At 41.8% G+C, this 23,731-nt stretch overlaps 2 long non-coding RNA genes across 2 annotated transcripts; one reads left to right on the top strand and one right to left on the bottom strand.

Annotated features, from left to right (window-relative positions):
- Positions 1-1,930: 1,930 nt before the first annotated feature.
- On the bottom strand, positions 1,931-12,215 carry LOC121109367. The gene is made up of 2 exons (XR_005845168.1): positions 9,660-12,215; positions 1,931-4,761 (listed from the first exon to the last, which is right to left on the bottom strand). It is a non-coding gene; the product is annotated as an uncharacterized LOC121109367 (long non-coding RNA).
- Positions 12,216-19,085: 6,870 nt separating this feature from the next.
- On the top strand, positions 19,086-23,658 carry LOC121109365. The gene is made up of 3 exons (XR_005845180.1): positions 19,086-19,220; positions 22,461-22,587; positions 23,578-23,658. It is a non-coding gene; the product is annotated as an uncharacterized LOC121109365 (long non-coding RNA).
- Positions 23,659-23,731: the final 73 nt, after the last annotated feature.

Below are 23,731 nucleotides of genomic sequence, written 5' to 3' on the forward strand. Positions count from 1 at the left end.
GAGGGGATAGTGTCCACCCTCAGCAAGTATGCCCATACATACAATACAAAACTGGGAGGAGTGGCTGACACACCTGAAGGCTGTGCTGCCATTCAGCAAGACCTGGACAGGCTGGAGAGCTGGGCAGTAAGAAACCAGATGAGGTTTAACAAGCAAGTTAACAGCAAGTGACCTGCTGGAGAGGAGCTTTGCGGAGAAGGACCTGGGTGTCCTGGTGGACGGCAGGTTGGCTATGAGCCATCAGTGTGCCCTGGTAGCCAAAATGTGCAATGGGTTCCTGGGGTGCATTAAAAGGAGCATGGCCAGCAGGTCAAGGGAGGTGATCCTCCCCCTCTACTCTACCCTGCTCAAGCCTCACCTGGAGTACTGTATCCAGTTCTGGGCTCCCCAGTACAAAAAAGACAGGGATCTCCTGGAGAGAGAGTCCAGAGGAGGGCCACAAAGGTGATAAAGGACCTGGAGCATCTCCCTTATGAGGAAAGGCTGGGTGACTTGGGTCTTTTCAGCCTTGAGAAAAGAAGACTCAGAGGTGATCTCATGAATGTTTATTAATAATTCTAAGCGTGGGAGACAAAGGGACATGGCCAATCCCTCTTTTCAGTTGGCTGTGGGGACAAGACAAGGGAAAACAGCCATAAACCGGAGCATAGGAAGTTCCACACCAATATGCAAAGACACTTCTTCACAGTAAGTGTGACGGAGCACTGGAACAGGCTGCCCAGAGAGATTGTGGATTCACCTTCTATGGAGATATTCAAGAGCTATCTGGATGTCTACTTGTGCAGCCTGCTGTAGGGGACCTGCTTTGCAGAGGGGTTGGGCTCGATCCCTGGTGGTCCCTTTCAACCCCAACAATTCTGTGATTCTGTGATCTTTTTACACTGGAGAAAAACTTCTGCTGAAGTGAATTTTCACTGGCATGGCTGGCAAATGTACTGATTGTTTCAATAACATGATACTTCGTACACTCCAAGAATGGGTGTCCTCTGATTGATTTTAATACAACTGTAAAAGTAAGTCTGTGGAGAACATACACAAAACTTCTTGGGGCTTTCAGTTTCAACAAAGACTAAACAGACAAAACAAACAAACAAACAACAACAACAAATACACATTGCTCCTTCACTGAAGAAATATTAAGGGAGTTCTGAATGCCAAAGCAGGTTTGCGTTTTCAATCACACTGACCAGTCAAGAACAAAGGGTATTATAGGGATATGGTTGCTGCCATAATGATATTAAATACAATATGTGAGTCAGCTCAGACAAGCCAAGCCAAGATTTAGAATTTTGAATATTCTATGTATTTTAAAGTCAACTTATCTCCTGCTCATTATATGGATGTTTACCACAAAATAATTATTAAATAGCAGAAATAAAGTAGTTCTGAGTGCTTTTAGTCTATACAGGGTTTATTATTTGGTCCTCTGATTACTCTGAATGAAACTAGTAAAACAAAACAAACCTATTTCAATACGTAAGAAAGACGAAGAGTAGTGGGTCAGTTTTATCTGGACTAGGGCTCCATCAAGCTGATGCTGTATACACCACAGTAGAGATTTATCAGACCTGACAGGTTTGCGTGCTTTGCTTTACCTACCTATACTTCATATCAAAGATATGTGCTTTTGTACTTGTCTAGTGTCCAAAATATAAGCTCTCACCTCATCACCTTTAGCCATGCTCTTTTAGCTCTGAGTATTTACTTAGCTCTCTTATAAAATAATACAATTACTCACCTACCTAATAAGTTTATGTTAATGTAGATACAACTGTTTGAAAAATGAGAGTTGCTTCTTGATATTATTCAGATTGTTATGCCAAATTTAAAGCCAATTTTTCCTTTATCCAGTCTTTAAACTATTATTACATCATTATTTCAGTTATCCTCTGAATCCAAACCACATTGTATGTAGCAGGAAAGCCTCAGGTCTGATAGATCATTTATTTTCAGTTCCGCAGTATTACAAAAGTATAAGTCATGTTCATAGAATCCTGATAAGCAACAACAAATCTACCTTAAAAAACAGATGACGTACATTTACCAAATAAGAACACTGAATTTATCAGCTCTTAAACTGCACAAATGCATAAAGTGATAGTGACAACAACGAAAGATAAGATCTCTTCTGCATTAGAACACACCTTCAAGCAATATCACTGGCCTGCTAAAGTCAATAAAACATCAAATAATAGTCACAGTAGTTTCAAGTTGAGTCAAAGAATATCGAACCAGTGAAGGCAACAAAATCTTAACTAAAAGTACAAAGTTAAAGAAATCTACATAGTGGTTATATTTCACTTCAACCACTGAAGCAACATCTAGCCTCTAGAATTTTTGATCAAGCTTGGTGTAGATGTAGGTATTTACAACTGGATTATCTCATTATACTTACCTGAGCTCTAAGTACTCACTCAGCTGCTCCCACACAGGCACCTATTGACATTGTGACTTTTCAAGTCCTACCTCAGGGATATGTGCATTCACCTTCTTTCTGTCATAGTCTGGTGGCACCTGACTTGTCAAATTGGAACAAACCATCTACTGTCAAATTGTACGACTACATCAATGATCTAACGCTAACATCTGACTCAACTGAGGCATTAGAGAAGGCAGTACCAGCACTACTTATTTACAGGAAAAAGAATAGGCTATAACCCCACAGAAAGTACAAGGATCAGGGCTATCAGTTAAGTTCCTGGGTGCTGTCTGGCTGAGTAAGACTAAGGTCTTACCCAGGGCAGTCATAGGTAAGATCCAAACATTCTTGGATCCCACAAAACCAAAGCAGTTGCAAGAGTTCTTGGGTATATTAGGATACCGGTGATCCTTTATACCCCACATAGCACAATGGCTAAAACCTCTATATCGATTAAAAAAAAAAAACACACAAAACAACAACAACAACAAACATGCTGTTAAACAGGCCCAGGCACTGGATATATTCAGTCCAACCCTTCTAGCTGAACTAGGTGCGCATGTGACTCAGAAGGGTTCTGCTGGTTCTGCACATGGTAGAACTAATAATTCAGACTTCAGAGGTTATTGTTAAAACAACTTTACTGATCCAGGGATAGGTAAAAGACCTAACCCACATACCTAAGATGGGGGTGGCCCTATCACAAACAGTGGTGTGCTGGGTCGCCCACCTTAGTCAGAGAAGCCACCTGTCACCATCTCCACTGAAAGAACAACTGCAGAAGATACTTGGCCTGGTAACATATCACAGTGAGACATCTGAGGAAATAATGGTTGCATGTAGGACCAAAACAGTGCAGTTTCCTTGCAACCTTGGGGGAGATAGCTAGAGGTTGGGGTAGACCCTACAGTAGTCAGTGCATGGCCAGCAGAGGTAGTAGCTATTATATTAATACCTATTAAACATCTGTACTACTCCACTTGAGGTTGTTAAGTTCACAGGACAACCAGTAGGAGCAACACCACTCCAATGTCCTGACGATCGTGACACCCGGTAGTGGACCATTTAACTTCTGGGAACTGGCAAGCATGAACCTGAACTGCTACTGATCCTTGAAGAAGATATGTCTTAAGAAGGAACTTCAAGTACTAGCCCAAAAGAGTACTAGCACAAGAAGACTGCCAATAATTGCCTTCAGTGCCTTAACATTTTACATTGTGGAGGGTATTGTACATACATCACAATGCACATTGTATTTTGAACCACTAAACTGCAGGAGCTCATCCTCTACCTGCTTAGTCATTAATTCATGCTGTGAAGGGGTGGAGTGCAGTGAAATTGCCCGGTCACAGCCCAAACCAATGACTGAGCACCAGGTGAGAAGGCATGGCTAACCCAGGGAACAGTTTAGGTGCAATCAGTGCACCTGAGTGACTGGAAGAGGTGGAGCTGGAATCCACCCCTCCTCACTCTCATTTAAGGGTTAGCAACTGAGAAAGTAGTATCTTTCTGGAAAAAGGCTGCAATTCTCTTGAGCTATCACTGGTTGTTAGAAGGGGTGAGCCAATTTCCTTCTTTATTACCTGTTACTGCTCTGTAGTGTCTGTATCCCATTCAAAGGCACAGCCATCACCTCCTTTTGCCTTCCTTTCCTGACTTCCTACATGTGGGGATGGAGAATTTTTATGCCCTAACAAAACTTGCCTTGAAGATCTGCCAGTTCTGTGATGTGTCCCCTTGTCCTTGAGGATAGATTCCCAGGAGGTTTTGTTGATAGACTTCCTAAAGAGCTAGAAGTTGGCTTTCCTGAAACGTGGTGCCTTGATTTTACTCTTTGTCTGCCCAGTACCCCTCAAGAGTGTGAGCTTCACTGTTGCATGGCCACTACAGCCCAGACTTCTCCAATCCCGATGTCACCAATCAGTTCACTTGCATTAGTGAGCAACAAGTCCAGCACTGCATCCCTCCTAGTGAGCCTCTCTATTACCTGACTCAGGCAGTTATCCTCAATACATTCCAGGAGTCTCTTGCATTGCCTGCTGTAACAGCAATAGGACCAGCCCAATGAGAAGGTTTTACAAAAAAGAAGGATGCTCACCTGTCTCTGAAGACCTAGGCTCACAGAAAGACTCCACAAAAGAAGGATCTCCAGCAAGAGATCCTTCCTTAGTGGCAGTCAGACCTTAAATAAAATCAAAGAGAGGTGGAGCCTGGCTCCACCCCTTCTGGTGGCACAAGTGAATTATCTTCAACTGTGCTTCCAGGGCTGATAGGGTCTTCTCTCCAGGTGCTCCATCAGTGGTTCAGTCTGTGACTCAGAAGTTCCCATACACCTTCATATACTGTAGAAAAAATATGCAATTTTGATTCCAGTTTGGTCAGACTCCTTAGGTTAGCAGTAAATCAGTCAGTAATTAGCAAGTTCATACGTAGTCAAATAGTTGCAAAACTGCATTGTAGAAGTGAGCAATGTCAATCCTTTGTAACCCCCTGAGGTGCTATGAAACAATTACTGTTTACATTTGCTTGGATGTCATCAGATAAAATGCAATAAGTTCACAGGAATCATCATTAATATCACCATTGCTGCTGGCTAATGTGATTCTCATGAAGGAGACATCAAATAGCCAGAATATGCATGAATTCTCTCTTTAACTGCAGTGTGCAGCACTGGGAAAGTTACAGCTTTCCATTCTCCTGTAACAGAATGACCTGCTAAAAAAAGTTAACCTAGTCTATAATCATGTTTTAACATCTTTATAGGCAACACACCAAATCCTGAGTGACCATGTGGACAAGAAATCCTGAAGCTCAGTATGCTTTGGACTGCAGAATACTTCAGCATTCCTTCCCACTTTAACTACTGTAAGAAGTTTGGAACTGATCCATTCAGGACTGCACATGTTCTTGGGCTTGCAGTTTGGTCTTTGTTGCCATTCACAGCTTTGAGACACAATTTTCTACATATTAGTATAGGAAAAAGACTTAATAATAGCCTATTCTCCTAATTGGAAGTCAACACACTGCCCTGAAGAGAAGGAAGAGCTAATCTCTACCACAGGGGTTACAGTGTAATGCAAAGCAGACACAGACACTGAAAAGAAAGACTACTACTGAGTCTGCAGATCACACACCTCTATCTCACTTGTTTGCTAGCATAAAGGATGTTGTACAACTTCATTCTTTCATGCCTAACATATCAAGGAAGCCTTTCACATAATGAGACATAGACAATAAAAATATAATTACTGTATGGCTTGTAGTGCCAAAACTAATGATACAAAGTAAGCAAGTAGAGTCTGAAGAAAAAGTATTACTATTATATACATATTACTAATATGATTATTACCCACTGCTGCTGTTTCATGTAAGCACCACAGACATAGCTGTCAGCAACCTTAAGAATATCAAGAGGGATTACAAGGAGCTGGGAGCAGTAGTGAAGAACTCAGGAGCATAGGTAGTTTTCTCATCAATCCTCCAGGTTATGGGAATGGGGAGGGAAAGGACTGACAGAATTAAGAAGAAATCAACAAATGGCTAAGAGAGTGGTGTTGGGAACAAGGCTTTGGCTACTTGTGTTGTGTAACTAATTTTGAGAAATCTGGTCTTCTGGGGAAGGACAGGGTTCATCTCTGTCAGCAAGATTTCCAATTTAATCAAGAGTGCTTTAAATGAGAATTGCTGGGGGAGGGGATGCTCAAACCATCCCACTTTGAGGCTGACAATGGTAATGGATGCCCTTGTCCTGGAGTAGGATCACAGGCCAGTAGGACATCAACTAAGGTTCAGGACACAGTAACTAATTGGTAAATCAGCCTCAGTGGGAGACCAGCTCAAGTGCCTGTACACCAACGTGCAGAGCAGGAGCAATTGCAGATGTGTGCGTGTGTGCCTACAGGGCTGCGATGTCACTGGCATCACTGAGACATGGTGGGATGATTCTCATGACTGGATTGTAGGAATAGATGGGTATAAACTCTTTATGAAAGACAGGTGGGGGGAAGGGGAGGGGATGTTGTCCTCTACATCAATGACTACCTGGAGTCCATGGAGTTCCACCTGGGAATAGACAAGGAGCTGACAGAAATCTTATGGGTTAGAGTTAAAGGGAAGGCCAAGGAAGTAGACACTGTAGTGCGGCTCTGCTACAGGCTGCCTTATCAGGAAGGCCAAGTGGATAAGGCCCTCTATAAACAGATAGGAGTAGCTTCACATTCACAAAACATGGTCCACCTGGATAGGGACAATTCCAAGCAAAATACAGGTTGGGTGGAGAATGGCTTGAGAGCAGCCCTGAGGATAAGGATTTGGGGGTGTCAGTTGATGAAAGACTCCATGAGCTGGCAGTGTGCACTTACAGCCCAGAAGGCCAACCATATCCTGAGTTGCATCAAGAGAAGTGTGACCAGCAGGTTGAGGAAGGTGATTCTGCCCCTCTACTCTGCTCTTGTGAGACCCTACCTAGAATATTGTGTCCAGTTTTGGAGCCCCCAACACAAGAAGGACATGAAGCTGTTGGAGCACATCCAGTGAGTGCCACAAAGATGATCAGAGGTCTAGAGCACCTCCTCTACAAGGACAGGCTGAGAGAGCTGCGGCTCTTCAGCCTAGAGAAGAGAAGGCTCTAAGGAGACTTTGTAGCAGACTTCCTGTGTTTGAAGGGGCTGATAGGAAAGATGAGGATGAACTTTTTAGAAGGGCATGTAGTGACAGGACAAGGGGAAATGGTTTTAAACTCAAAGAGGATAGATTTAGACTAGATAGTAGGAAGAAATTCTTTCCTGTGAGGGTGGTTGAACAGGTTGCCCATGAGGTTGTAAATGCCCCCTCCCTGGAAGAATTCAAGGCTAGGCTGGATGGGGCTTTGAACAACCAAGTCAAGAGGGAGGTCGGAGGGGTTGGAACTAGATTAACTTAAAAGGTCCAACCCAAACCATTCTATAATTCTATGATTCTATAATTACATTTTTTTTCAGATATTCATGTGATTTATGGGTTTTTATTATCACTAAAAAAATAAGAGGATATCTTGACAAAGTAGAACAGAACCAGAGAAGTTCTGTATGTTGCTTGATATTACTCAGAAGTAAGATTACAGCCATAGGTCTCTTGACTTCTAGCTCCTTCAGTATGGTTTGTCTATGTACTCAAATGAGAATAATATGCTGAGTCCCAGGTTGATGGTTCCATCTCTGTACCAAATGGCTAAGGCAAAAGCACAGATTTAATGTTTCCCTCACTCCTCCCTATCCAAAGGTACGCAGTTAGGACTATGAAAAGTGAAAAAGCATTTTGCCAGCCTAAGGAGTCATCTGGCTGTTTTGTGCAGTGAACTTTCAGCCAGTGTAGTAATACCCATACACATAATTCATCAAGAAGCTCCTCTTACACTACAAACAGATAGGTTCACTTAGGATTTCACAGCCTCATCTCCCCAGCCCTGTTCCAGAGAAGCAGCTTAGGCAAACAAAGACTGCTAGAGTAAAGCTGACGAGTGAAGGGCCTAATTTGACATCTGAGTGCTTGCCATCATATTCTGGGATGTTGGCAGTCAGCAAGAGAATACAGCTAGCAGTGGAAGAGATGCAAGAAGTCTGAGAGATACTTATTTTTTATGAAGGAAACAGACCAGTTTTGTTCCCAAATTCAAAAAACACCTGTCCTTGAGTACTATCATGGAATTGTTTGTTTGATTCCTTGCACATCGGTAAGAAAGATCATCAGAAATATCATATCTCAGGCTAACCATCATTTTCTGTGAGCTACCTGAAAGTCAGCCACGGATGCCAGAGCTCAGCTGGGAACTGAAGACTGATGCCAGTTATTTTATTAGCCAAACCTATTTTTGCCATGTAGCCATAAGCCTTTATTCCTGTTTCAGACATCACAGTTTTTTCTTCTATACATACCTGGGAACATTAAGCAACTGCATCTGCTGCTAAAACAATCTGTTTAAAAAGCTGTCATGAGTTAGCTCGGAAGTAACGGGAGGATGCCCTACGGTAGGACTACTCTGCTAAATAAAGAAAGTTTTGTATCATAACCGAGTATTACTTATTAGTAGAGTAGGACATCTTTTCTTTCCCCACTAAATTTCTGAATGAATGTGATTTCCAGCAGGTCTTCATCTCATTGGCCAACAACAGATATCGAGTTTGTCTTCAAGCATTCCTACAAACAAATGTGTGAATAGAGGTCAATAAGAGTACTTGTTTCCAATATCATGGCAGCGGATGACTAGAAGATTGCTGTGGATCAAGTATAACTGAGAATGTTTGAGTAATTTTGGTGCTATCTGTACTGATGTGGTACAGTGTATACTGATATGGTACAGCTCACACTACCTGGATAGAGAAGTGTAACAAGGAAAGCTGGGGGAAAAAAAAAAACAATAAATGAGTGTATGAAAGGATGAGCAAGTTATTTTTTATTCAATGTGACAACATTCTGTAACGTAGATATTTCCTCCCCTACTTGGTGAATGAAGGTAAAAGGATCTAAATAAATTCAAGGACAGAAAGACGCATCTGACTGTAATGTATGGACTTTTGAATATTATACTCTTACTTAAATGAGTGTCTCATTAGAATTTTAACCTTTTCTCCCATCAATTCTTCCAAGGCCTGTGGTCACAAAGTTTTTGACGTCAATTCTGCTTACACATACTCTCAGTCAGCCATCTTCCAGAACAATCTTTTTCAGTCTGCTTAACCTTTCCCCCCGGTCTAAGTTCCCCAAACATATAGTGTTTCAATTGTTCCTTTCTGAAGCCTCTCCAGTTTGCCTACTGCTTCGCTATATGTAGCAACTAATGATGAATCCCTCTGACTAATAAGGGACAAAAGTGAAAAAAATTATGGAATTATTTGGCCAACTTAAATCATTTCTGACACTCTACTTATTTTACATATGATACTGCTATCCACAGTGTTTAATAAACCATTAGCTCCCTTAAAAAGGCAATAAATTGATAGGAATAATCCTGATTATGTCACTTCAGTCCAGTCCAGCAAAGTCCACAGCTGTCACTTATTTTTCTGTGCAACAGGCTGTATGTATCTTTCCTTTTTCACTTGTCACATTTCCACAGAACTTCCTTACAGGAAGCCTGTGTGCCTTAGTGGCTCACTACAGTTTTGAGATTCCTCTGTTTAGAGAGGCTGTTCAACATGTGCTGACACCTCCTTGGTGCCACTGGGTTTCATTGTAACTTTCAACTTAATATTATCCAAATTACCTTTGCATTGTCCAAATCTTCACTCTCTTTTCTCCAGCAGTTCTTGATTCCTTCTGAATACATGCTTGAGAAGAAAGAAAGTAGTGGGAATAGCACAATGCCCAGCCTCAGGAGATGTAAATTCACATCCTGTTTATCTCAGAAATGAAATTATGTTTAAGAGCTTTATTCATAGCATTACTGAAAATGTGTCATTCAAAATAAAACAAACAAAATCTCTAGGAATTAATTAGCAATTGTCTTTTACTTTGTGCAAGACAAATAAGTTTGTGCTGGGCAAACAAAGCGTTAAATGCTACCAATTCAGCCTGGCAGGACTCCTTCACAGAGACTGGAAAGCAGATGCTGCTGGACAGCTAAAACCTGAATGGTACCAACTAGGCACTGGCCAGCTTTGAGACGTATGTATGTATATATATGTATACATATATGTATTTCTACCACTACATGCCTGTACTGTTCTGTATATTTGAAAAAACCCACCTTATCTCTCAGTGGCATGAGCATACCTTGAGTCCAAATTCACATACTGTTTTTAAAGAAGATTCTACACAATTATTTTCAACTTCCTAAGACAATTCTGCTAATGACATAAGAAGTTCATAATAACATAAGCAACTACTGGTAGCTTAATATAAACAGAAGAAAGGAATTCTTAATATTTGAATCAGGTAACATCTATACACAAAAACAACTTTCCTCAGCTCTCTCTAGAGCTCCTGGACTGGTCCCTTGTGTAAAGTTATTCAGATTGGGATCTACTGGGCAGACACCCAGCAACCTCGTTTCAAGTTAGGAATAAACAGATGTTAAGAAATTAATATTCTCATACTTGCTTTTGTATTTTATTTGAAGATACAGAACATCTGATATTCTCCCTGTTACTTGTAGCGTGCAAAGATCTATATTTCCTTGCATAAAGGATATACTATGTTGGAGCAACGTTGTTTTCCTTTAAAAAAATCATGATAGAGACATTTTCAAAACAATACTTTTATTTCAATTTGTTGTTGTTGTTGGTTGGTTGAGTTTTTTTGTGTGTTGATTTCACTGTTTTTAATTCTGCTTTGAACTGCTAGGGAAAAGTTTTCCTCGGCCACTGTAACACAATGAAAAGTGCAATGACAGCAGAGCAGCAAGATCCCAGACTACAGTAAGAAAGGATCTGCTCAAACAGAGCAGCAATAGGCACAGAAATAAGGAAAAGAAGCTACTTACCTTCAGAAAACCTCTGGTACAGAGAAATATCTTCATCTCCACTGCCAACCCTTAAATGAGGTCTGGGAAGGGGTGGATCTGGGCTCCCCCCTTCTGGTCACTCACGTGCCTTACATGCACCTCAGATCCTCTGAGTTGGCTCTGCCTTCCTATCAGGTGCTCAATCACCGTTTCAAGCTGTGACTTAGCATTTCCACTGCAGGCATAAATATAACTTTTCTGTGGATTCACAGAGCAAACACTGATATCACAGTCAGTAGTGGATTCTGTGTTTGAAAACAGAGTCCTCAGAGTGGTCGTTTTCTAGTGCTGACATCCTGTCTACCACTGCAGGTTCAGCTGTTACTCATGTGTTCTAGGCCCCTTATAAACTGGTTAAATAAATAGGTACCTCAGCAGAGCCACTGACAATTCATGGTACTTATGTTGGAGCTCCTGCTTCATAGCAAAGAGCAAATTTCTTACAACTCACCACACATCTGATATTGGAAGTATCTCCAGAGGGAGATAAGAGATGGCAACAGAAATTGCTTCCTGAGATAAAATTAATCTCACTTAAGTTTACTTATATGACAGATGTTTTCAGCAAACCCACAGCCACTGCAGAATATCATTATTGCACCACTGTGTTGCTATCCATTAGATCAGACAAGTCCAACTCATGGCCCGCAGGCCACATGCAGTCCTGGACAGGGAGTAATGCAGTCCTGCAATACTGTAAACTTTTAACATTATCATGTGACTTTTAGTGATATTTTTCATGAATTGATTGTGCATAACATGATTGCAGGCGGTGTAGGTAATAACAGAACACTGTGGAGGGGAGGGCACAGCACAGAATTAACTCTGCCTCTCATGCCCACCGCACACACTCAGTCAGATTGAAACCTATGTGCATTAGACATTACATGCTTGTGCCACTTGGTGAGAAAAACACAGTGATTACTGGTAATGTTTCAACCTACTTACACGTGTGTGACTGTGAAAACATATGTTTTTTGTTATTAAGCAGATATATAAGTTTTCTTATTTAATCATTAAAATTGGGCTTGTGCTATTTTGTAAAATAATGTAATAACTTAGCACATTCACTGCAGAAGAAATATCCAGAATACTTACATGGTGCTGATAAATTTTGTAATTTTCAACATCTCAAAAATCCCACAAAAAGTACAAAATAATTTGTGATAGCATAGAATCATCGAACCATAAAATCATCGAGGTTGGAAAAGACCCACAGGATCACCCAGTCCAACCATCCACCCATCACCAATAGTTCTCACTAAACCATGTCCCTCAACAAAATATCCAAACGTTCCTTGAACACCTCCAGGGTCAGTGACTCCATCACCTCCCTGGGCAGCCCATTCCAGTGCCTGACCACTCTGTCAGAGAAGTAGTATTTCCTAACATTTAGCCCAAACCTCCCCTGGAGCAGCTTGAATCCATTCCCTCTAGTCCTATCATTAGTTACATGAGAGAAGAGGCTGACCCCCAGCTCACCACAACCTCCCATCAGGTGGTTATAGAGAGCAATAAGAGGCTCTCCCCTGAGCCTCCTCTTCTCCAGACTGAAAAATCCCAGCTCCTTCAGCCGCTCCCCATAAGGCCTGTGCACCAGACCCCTCACCAGCTTTTTTGCCCTTCTTTGAAGACGCTCCAGGGCCTCGATGTCTTTCTTGCAGTGAGGGGCCCAAAACGACACAGTGCTTGAGGTGCGGCCTCACCAGGGCTGAGTACAAGGGGACAATTACTTCCCTGGCAACACTGTTTCTGATGCCAGCCAGGATGCCATTGGCCTTTTGGGCACCTGGCACACTGCTGGCTCATGTTCAGTCAAGCATCAATCACTCAATCATCAATTTCATTTACCTGGACTTGACCAAGGCCTTTGACATCGTCCCTCACTACATCCTTATCTCCAAATTGGAGGGATGTGGATTTGATGTGTGGACCACTCGTTGAATAAGAAATTGGTTGAAAGGCCGCAGACGGAGGGTGGTGATCAATGGTTCTATGTCCAGGTGGAGGCTGGTAACGAGCGGAGTCCCCCAGGGGTCTGTCTTGGGACTGGTGCTCTTTAACATCTTTATCAATGACATCGACGATGGAATCGAGTGCACCCTCAACAAATTTGCTGACGACACCAAGCTGAGTGGTATGGTTGACACAGAGGAAGGAAGGGATACCATTCAGAGGGACCTTGACAGACTTGAAAGGTGGGCCCGGATGAACCCAGTGAGGTTCAACACGGCAAAGTGCAGGGTTTTGCACTTGGGCCGGAGGAACCCCAGGCATCTATACAGACTGGAAGGAGCAGTCCTTGAGAGCAGTTCTGCAGAGAAGGACCTGGGGGTCCCGTTGGATGAAAAACTTAACATGAGCCAGCAGTGTGCTCTTGCAGCTCGGAAAGCAAATGGTATCCTGGGCTCCATCATGAGAGGGGTGGCCAGCAGGGACAGGGAGGTGATTGTCCCTCTCTACTCTGCTCTTGTGAGGCCCCATCTGGAGTACTGTGTCCAGGTATGGAGCCCCCAGTACAAGAAAGACAGAGAGCTATTGAAGAGGGTCCAGAGAAGGGCCACAAAGATGATCAGGGGGCTGGAGCACGTCCCCTACGAGGACAGGCTGAGGGAGCTGGACTTATTCAGCCTGGAGAAGAGAAGGCTGAGGGGTGACCTCACTGCAGCCTTTCAGTACCTGAAGGGAGCCTATAAACAGGAAGGGAGTAAACTCTTTGAAAGGGTAGATAACAGCAGGACAAGGGGGAACGGTTTTAAGTTGAAAGAGGGAAGATTTAGGTTGGATGTTAGGGGGAAGTTCTTTACCAGGAGAGTGGTGAGGTGCTGGAAAGGGCTGCCCAGAGAGGTTGTGGATGCCCCGTCCCTGGAGGTGTTCAAGGCCAGGTTGGATGGGGCCCTGGGCAACCTGGTCTAGTAAATGGGGAGGTTGGTGGCCCTGCCCGGCAGGGGGGTTGGAGATTCATGCTCCTTGATGTCCCTTCCAACCCAGGCCATTCTGTAATTCTGTGATTCTTTGAATACCCCCACGTCCATTTCCTCTGCACAGTCTTCCAGCCACTCTGCCCCAAGTCTGTAGTGTTGCCTGGGGTTGTTGTGGCCAAAGTGCAGGACCCAGCATTTGGTTTCATTGAATGTCATCCCATTGGCCTCAGCCCAGCTATCTAGCCTGTCTAGATCCCTCTGTAGGGCCTAAATGTTTTTAATTAGTTTTGCAATATGTCATAATATTACACTAGCTTTATATTTTGTTACTCATTTTCATGGTTTAATAACAATAAAAAAAGTTTTGTTACTTACATGCATATCTCAGTTTGAAGAGAACAAGTTTGAACAGTTCCTGGAAAACCAGGAACTACAGCTCCAACCATTTTCTGGTTACTGAGAGCTTAAGTCATGATCTTATGATATGGAATGTTGATATAAGTCATTACAATGCAGTAATCATATTGTATACTTTATACGTGGCCCAAAACAATTACTCTTCACTCAGTGCAGCCCAGGCAAGCCAACAGGTTCCACACCCATACACTAAATCTGTCACAAGGTGATGTGAATCACCTACTAGTAGTGTCTAGCTTTTTTTATTAATAAAAGAAAGAGCCTAGACAATTAATTCATAGTTTATGCCTAAGTATTTGATAGTTCAGTTCAGGCAAGGCATGTGTTTGTCTCCAGTCTTGTATATCAACAGCACATGGGTCTGAGGCTTTCTGCTTAAGGCTCTGCAGTAATGTTACTGTGGTAAGTAATGCAAAGCAAATGAAGTCTACTGTAAAGAAATGGAGAAATACTGGTTTGCTGGTACTTCCTTCCCCACTTACATGGGCATACAAGACCTTGTTAAAGATAAAGAGTTAGACTGATCCATGCCCCCTAAGCCAGTCTTCTGACCAAATTCACACTGAAAAGGCATTTGAGATTCCCACAGCAGGTGCTGTATCTCCCTGCTCTGTGCTTCCCACATGTGCAGCTCTGCTACCACTTCTCTCTGAACTAGAAATCAGAGTAAAAGCAGTGAAGAAGCAAAAGGAGGGGAAGCCACCCAGCCAGACCCTGAAGGTAACTCACATCCTCCTCTGCATTAGTTTTCACACAGCTCCTGTAGTGGGGATCTGCACGTGCCTTCCCTTCCTTCCCATTTCCCTGCTCTCCTCCAAGGTGATCCAAAACATCCTCCTCTTCCTCTCTGTAATGGCTTCCCTCAAATTCCCAAATCCATGAGCTTTTCTGCTTGGTCACTAGCATATTCACATCTTGTTATTCTGCATTGCTTGAAGCACTAAACATGCCTTTAGGGATTTACTGCAACAGACTAGTAAAGCTGACTTTCTTGGTAGAATATGCATTCAAATTAAGATTGTCAGCAAATACGAATTAATGTATCTTCACAGAAAATATGACCCTCAATACTCATTTGATCACTAGAGACAATCAATGCAGAATGTCCCTGTAAAGTCTTTGGTTTTAAGTAGGTGTAGCTTTGCTGATTTTAAGCTATAATGTTTCTAATTCATACTAGCCTAGGAATGTTCAGTATCAGCTTCATTGTGTGCACAAGCAAAACACATCTTCCCACACATAGAAAAGAGATGTTTTTTAAAATTAAGAGTCAGTCTAGTTAGCACTGTAACATGCTGAATTTTCATATTGAAATACAGCATATTGAAGAGCTGCTAAACAAGTCCTCAGCACTGAAGCTTCAAACAGGACAAGAGAATAAAGCAGAACTATGCTGTATTTCCCCAGCTGTAGATCTGGTGTGGTAGCTCTGGAGGACAGAGAACATCTAAGCCTCAGTGTTGCAGGCACCAGTGTGCTTTTACTCATTCTAACAATGTGAAAGAGACAGAGTACTGAGTGATCCTGGAGAACTAATCAGCTTCTAGCTGCAGGAAATTCTTGCCATAGGAAGCCAGTATTCCCTTTTTAGGGTTGCTAAAGGACAACATGTGCACCACTGGACTCATCTGGCTTGCCTTCTCCCTTTTTCAAGACTTCATCAGTAATCTGATGTAAACGTTGCAAGAAATGGGAGGTACATGGGAGATACAGAACAACCCATTCTCTCATTCTAAAACAAATCTTTCAGCCTGACAGAAGCTGTCCTGTGAGAAAACAATTTAGCTTGGCACACGAGAGACCAGTTCCCATTGATGCTGTGAGCAAGTGTAGCTACTCTGACACCAGTGGACATAAACTGAGACCCAAGTCAGACTCTTCTGGGCTCACATTTCACAGGGTGCTTCTGCCAAACTGTTGCATTTTAAACAGTCACTCAACTCCCGTAATTAGTAAAAAGCAAATCTAGGTCTTCTGGTGATGGAGGTGGAACAACTCAGTGAAAACCAATTGCAAATTATTCCTTTCCCACAGCACTGTGCTGTCACAACATGAGGAGTCATCAAAGGAAAGGGACGTGATAACAGTTAAGTGATCAGTACTAGGAATGAAACCTGTCAGCCCAGTTCTCATTTTCACCACCAACTCTACAACATACTCGCTTTAGCACTTTCAGAAATCCCTTGCCTTCCCTTAGAAGGAGAATATTCACACTAATACCCTTTAGGCAAACAATCACAATGCCATGCTGAAAGATTAATGAGTATTATCTTCTCTGTTTCTGCCCTCCCTCTATGGGAGGAAAGATACTCATACATTCTAGCTGAAGATGACTAGATTAAATATTCCCAGTATGGAGACACCCCTTACTTCCCTGTTGAGTGAATAAAAAAATGAGTCCTTAATGTCAGTTTTAGGAAATTTAGAAAAGATCCAGATACAACTAAAGTATCTCAGAATTTGCAAATTGAAATTGTTCCAGTAGAGTCATGGAGGTACTTCAGATTCACAAGCCTACCCAAAATATTCTCTTTAAGGGAGCGGAGCATCTCCCTTATGAAGAAAGGCTGAGGGAGCTGAGTCTCTTTAGCTTGGAGAAGAGTTGGCTGAGGGGTGACCTGATTAGTGTTTATAAATATGTAAAGGGTGAGTGTCAGGATGATGGAGCTCTTCTCAGTGACATCCAATGATAGGACAAGGGGCAGTGGGTACAAGCTGGAACATAGGAGCTTCCACATAAATATGAGAAAAAACTTATTTACAGTAAGGGTAACAGAACACTGGAGCAGGCTGCCCAGAATGGTTGTGGGGGTCTCCTTCTCTGGAGATATTCAAAACCCACCTGGACACATTCTGGTTTGACCTAATCTAGGTGTTCCTGCTCCTGTAGGAGGATTGGACTAGATGATCTTTCGAGGTCCCTTCCAAACCCTGACATTCTCTGGTACTGTGATTTTAAGCCATGCTGATTGGTCAGAAGTTGCAGCAGGGTATATACCAATTAGATATAAGGATAAGAAAATCACCATGATAACTGTGCAAGGATGGAACTGGTCTCCCAAAATTATGGTGGAATTACCATCCCTAGAGATTTTCAGACCTTGACTGGAGTGTTCTGGTTTAACCTGGCAGGTGGCTCTGCGCCACACAGTCATTTGCTCAATCCTCCCCTTCCCAGTGGGTTGAGGGAGAGAACAAAAAAAAACAAAGTAGAACTTGTGGGTTGATATAAAACCAATTACTAAGATAGGGAAAGGAAAAATAGTTATGACTGTATATATAAAAATGTGTATAACAAGTGATAGACAAGAAATTGCTCACCACTTCCTGATCAATGGCCAGCTAGCCCCTGAGTAGACAAAGAGAACCAAATGACCTCCCACCCTCTTCAAAATTCCTTCTGCTTGATTCATTTGGTATGGAATATCCCTTTGGCCAGTTTAAGTCAGCCATCCTAATTCTGATCCCTGACAGCTCCTTGGGCCCTTTGTTGTGAATGACCTTGGCACTATACAACACTGATTAGGATGCAACTAACTGTTAATAACTGTGTGTTTCTTATCTTATGGATATAACTAAGGAATAATTCTTCTGAAATTCTTCTGAAGAGGTTCTGCTTCCACCAGCTTTTCCTTCAGCACATACATTCAGAAGTGCTATAGTTATTGAAGTAAAGCAAGTTTTTACAGTGTTTTCAAATGAATAGATGGATGAGAACAGATGCTCACATCTTTGGTTCGAACCAGATTCTAAACAGGCAGGTCCTGGCTAAGTAGCATCTGCAGTGCTGTCAACACATTCTATTCTCAAGCTGAACTTCCATAACATCTTGTCATGTTTGGACCACTGTGGCATCCACTTCACTTGACATCTGCTATCCACAGCTTCAATGGATATCCATGCCTTTTGGGACTCTTGTTCCATTTGTTTTATTTTTTTTAACACTGTCTAGAGTTAGATGAGAAACAGTGAAAGCAAAAATCACATGAGGAAGGAGGCCATGCTGTGTTTATGGGAATTGCTGAGACAGGGAACAGTGGAAAGGAATGATATATGTTTGCTTAACCACTTAAGAATCTTTCTCCTGAAATATAGATCTGCATATCTAAACCACAGCTGCTGTTGTGCCTTCATGCTGAAATTTGCTGTACCTAGTTCTTCTGTTTATAGAGTACCTGACTATATCTTCTGGGAACCAATAGAATTGTTCATCTTCATTATTTTGAGATTAATTTGAGCATTAAGATCTAATTTTCAATCTGGAAGATTCAATGTGGTTTGAGAGAATTGGAAAGAAAAACAAATAAACAAACAAAAAACACAGAAATTGAGTAAGAAGGTAAGTAAGATGGTTTCATCCACTGCTACTGGTATGGCAGAGGCCTTAGATTCTTTCAAAAATAGTACAGGGATGACAATCAGTAAGTGCCCAGGAGAACAGAGATTAAAAGTACTTTGACTAGAGGTTATGACCAACAGAATTATTCATTTTGTCAGCACCAGTACTTCTCCACAGATCACAAAAATATATTCCCAGTGGCATTTCAGCTTTCCTGGGTTCTTCTTATCCACAGTGAGAAAAGGACAGTTCATGTGGGAAGCAACAAACTGGTGAAACAGGAGTGAAAACGCTGAGCACCACTTGGTGAGTGCCAGTGCTCAAATTAAAAAACAAAACAAAACAAAACAAAAAACCAAAAAACTAGTTTACTGGCAAAGATGATAAACTGTGAAAGCACACTGAAGTTGAGCCATTCCAAATAACCTAGACAGAAATCTGTTTCGGGGATAGTTGTACTTCAGTACCAAACAGTTGCCCTGGGCTGATGTGATGTCAGAATGACTCCAGGTCACAAAGGGAAAACTAGACTTGCAAGTTGAATGGATATTGAAAGCTGGACATGACAGTAGAGAACCAGCCACTTATTTCTACAGGCACAGCCTTAAGCTACTGACTTTCACGACTGGCTTACATGACATGGTAACTAAGTAGTGCAACAATCTTGACTGTTAAAGACTGAAGGTGATCACTGCTTTTGGTGCAGTATTCCAAGGAAACAGTCTCATACAGCCATCTCTTTCACTTCTTTTTCATCACTGGTGGTTCCAGTCTTCCCTTCTCCTAGAAACCAAGGTTTGATAATGGTAGTATGTGACACAAGCTATCTACTCTATGGAGTTCCTAGAGGAACTCTTTATAATCTAGTGATTCTCATATTATTCATGTGTGCCTGTCCTCTGCCTTAAGAATAAGGTCTATACTTATCTCAAGAATTGCTTATGTAGGGCAACTTACTCCAGGTGATTATAATGTGAGGCAGCGAATCACTGGTAATGTAGTGCAGGGTGTGTAACTTGTTGGCTGGAAAAATTCCAGAACTGGGAAAGGGAAAGTTGCAGATAACCTTGTGAACAGAATCAGAAGCACTCTTTGTGCAAGGTAGAGTTGTGGTGTTGCTTCTTATCAAGATAAGTAAGATGGGGTCAGTAAGAGCAACTTACAAGCAAGGGTGTTCTTCCCTTTGTGCAGTGTTTCTTTCATCGCATCATCTCTCATCATAGAATCATACAATTGTTCAGGTTGGAAAAGACCTTAAAGATCATCAAATCCAACCATGACCTAACCATACTATCCTAACAACCCTTTGCTAAATCATGTCCCTGAGCACCACATCCAAATGGTTTCTAAACACATTCAGGGATGGTGAGTCAACCACCTCCCTGGAGAGCCCATTCCAGTGCTTAATAACCCTCTCGGTAATAATAATAGTAATAGTAATAATAGTAAGGTATTAATGGTAATAACAGTAAGGACATGGGGAAATGGTCTTAAGTTGCACCAGGGGAGGTTTAGGTTATATATCAGGAAAAACTTCTTTACTGAAAGGGTTATCAAGTGCTGGAACAGGCTCCCCAGGGAGGTGGTTGAGTCACCATCCCTGGATTTGTTTAAAAACCGTTTGGATGTGGTGCTCAGGGACATGATTTAGCAGAGGGTTGTTAGAGTTAGGGTAGTATGGTTAGGTTGTGGTTGGACTTGATGATCTTGAAAGTCTTTTCCAACCTGAGCGATTCTGTGATTCTATTACAACTCCTGATAAAATAATTCTTCCCATCTCTCTCATAGGCCTATTTTAAGTATTGGAAGACTATTACTGAAGGCTGCATTTGGATAACAGCTGAGAAATAAAAGGTACCAGCCAGCCCAAAGAGCCATGTCCCTTAGATGCAAGGGGGGCCAAAATATTTGCAATCCTTTTTGAACACGTAGCACAGCCTTAATGTTTACCAGTTCACTGAACTGGTTTCAAAGAGGCTAGGCTACATAGAAGCCAGTAGTCCGACTACTCAACACCTGGCCTGGCTTTATTCAGCAGTGATGTCTTAACATGCCTAGAATGTGACTGCACTTACATGTGGGAGGGGCACTAAGAACATACTTAAATTAATCCTTCATCAGAAAGGCTGCAGTCTGCTGTGCTGAACTGAAGCATAGCTTTCCAGCTCCAGTCACTGTGCATTAGTACAGGCAGGGCAGCAGGGAGCATAACGCACTCAAGGTAGCCTTGTCATAACCTGACAAAGTCAGCAGACCTGTGCTGTGGTGGAAAGGAGCTGGGCACAGTGAGTGGCACCTGTCACAGGCCCCACTTTCAATTTCCCAATTGCTCTGCTCCCTTTTCCTTCACATCTCTGATGGAAGACAGGAATGGTCACTGGATCACCTGGTCATTTCCAGCTGTCATCATGCCCCTGACCACTCTGGTTTAATTCTAGGAAGTAGATTTGGCTCAGCTCCAGAAACCAAGGAGCCAAGTCATTCCCCTTTCCCCAGAGTCATATAAGAGGCCTCTGCAACTCAGACAAACATCTCTAGGTGGGTAAACCCACTCATTTACATACCTGCCTCTTGGTCTAAGGGAAGACTTTCTTTCAAAGGGCACTCCAGGTAGGAACTTCTAAGTTGAGCAGTGTAAGAAAATAATCACACAATCTCCTGAAAAATAAACTAAAGTGATGTTATATATAAACAAAACAGAACAAACAAAATAAGAAGGAAGAAAACACTTATCACATCTAGATTCAACTACGATATCTGTATCATACTGGTAATCATGCCAAGCCCCTGCATTTTGTAAATAAAAAATACGTTCTTAATTTCCTTCCACTTCTAATACAAACTAGGCTGAAAAGTTTATATTGATGGGTGAAACCTGTAACTCCCATATCTTTTGTCTACTGTCATGCTTACATGAGGGAAAGACAGGGAAGAAAACTTCTCAAGTGATGGCTGCAATGTAGCAGATCATTTTTTCCATTATATTGACACACCTTAACTGGGTAACACCACTTTCACTGATGCTGCTTTCACAGGCTCCAGTCAAAAGTCAGAGATTCTTCTCTTAGAAGGAGGTAAAAAACTCCACATCAGTGAGATGCTATTGTGGTTTAATCCAGGAGGCAGCTAAAAACCACACAGCCTTTTGGTCACTCCCTCTCTTCCCTGTGGGATGGGGGAGAAAATAATAAAAAATTACAACCTATGAGTTCTGGTTTTTTGTTTGTCTGTTTGTTTGTTTGTTTGTTTTGTTTTTTAATTTACTATGTTCTACATTAAATTTAAACTTTAAATTTACTAAGTTCTACTTTTTCCTTTTTTTTCTTTTTTCTTTTTTTAATTTGCTAAGACAGAAAAGGAAGAGAGAAATAACAGTAATGATAATAATATACACATATACATATATATATATATATATATATATATATATATATATATATATTGTTCTGCAGATCCCTGCTGTTGATGTCTTGAACCACATCTTCCTCCAAGCATGCAGCCTGTGGTGAGGACTCCAGCTTGTGGCAGGAAAAATCTCTTTCCTACTGTGCCATAGAAGGCTGGTGTTCTGCAAAGCAGTCTTTGGGGTGCTACATCTCTAATACCAGTGCAGAGCTAAGGCCTCTTAGCAGTATGTCACATGAAACCAAGGGTAGAAGAGCTGCAAATTTGCTTTGTAGTATCACGCAATATCAGTTTTCTACCAGTGAGTGTGCAACAGGGAGCAGTCTAATGGGAAGTTATTAAATAAACCTGCCCAACAGTTTATGAGATGTGCCAATGTAGGCTACGTGTTGCTTTTGAGACCCGAGGATGGAATTGTGGCCCCTGGTTCACTCTCCACCGCCAGTCACACTTTTCTTTCCTTCTACCTCCTTGCAGAAGGGCCCTTCTACACGTGTGCATAGAAACTGCTGAAGCTGTGAAGTCTGCTGGGTGCCTACAATATAGCCATGACGATATCAAGCTAAATATTTTGAGATGAGAAGACAGAATTGGCCCCTCCTGGGTAAGAGTCTAGCAAGCATTGAAAAGTCCGAGCCTTATAAACAGATTATGATGGTGGACTCTAATGAAGGGGGTGGGAGACCATTTAGACACGTCTGCATTTTTCCACAAGAGTCAATACTGTCCTGTTGAAAGTGACAAAATATTTCTAAACCACACCTTATATTCTCCCATTTTTGAACCTTCCTTTCACAATATGTTGAAGCATTCCTTAATGAACGAGTTAAAAATTGGCATCTCCCATGTAGGCACAATGTGTATAGAGGATATGGAAATTGCTTGTTTTCTCTCAGACCTAGCTGGAGAGGGACCTATCGCTGAGAATTGCTTTCTCAGACTTAACAAAATCTTCTCCAAGATTGCCAAGCACACTGTATCTTCTTGCTGTCAAGAGTATTGATTGTGTTCTTTTCTGCTTGTTCACAATGTTCAAACCTTTCTGTAAGATCCTTAGGTAATGTAGGGCACTGAAAACTGACAGTACTGCTGAAAGTAGGTTTGAAAAACTTTCTGATGCCAAGAAATTTGCCCTTTCAGCTTATGACATAGTTCTTACTGGTTGTCTGTACTTGACTGTTCAGTTTGCACTGGTACTTGATATAGTTTCTGGCTTTCCAACTGATAGGCAAGTATAACCAGACAAAACAAAACTGTATAAGATCTTTGGAAATGAGAACATCGTTTGCTTTCAGGGGGATTCTGAAGCCTAGAATTGAATTTACTGTTCCTAACAAAGCATTTTTGACTACTGTAATTGTTACATAAAGAGTTACAAATATGTACAGACCATATTTTCTTTTTAAATATCAACAAGGTTATGAAGTACTTCAGGTTTTTACTATTTGCTCAGCTACATGAATTACAGCTGCGTATTCTGTCAGTGAGTATTAAATGGAGAGATCCTTTGTCTTTTAGTATTAAAATGTCTATCTTTTTGGAACAGGTGGAGTTGAACATAAAATAGTTCTCTATTTCTTTTCTTTTGTTTCAGTTTCTGATAAATTCAGTCTTGGATGACTATGCCTACCTCTGCCAGCTGGTGGATTAAAGCTGAAGTGAACTAGGAATGAGAGTACAATTCTGTCGGCCCTGCTCCTTTTGTGGGTACACAGATTATTTGTCTGGCCACCACAAGGACATCTGGG

Source organism: Gallus gallus, chromosome 1 (assembly GCF_016699485.2).
Source record: "Gallus gallus isolate bGalGal1 chromosome 1, bGalGal1.mat.broiler.GRCg7b, whole genome shotgun sequence".
Classification (NCBI taxonomy): Eukaryota; Metazoa; Chordata; class Aves; order Galliformes; family Phasianidae; genus Gallus; species Gallus gallus.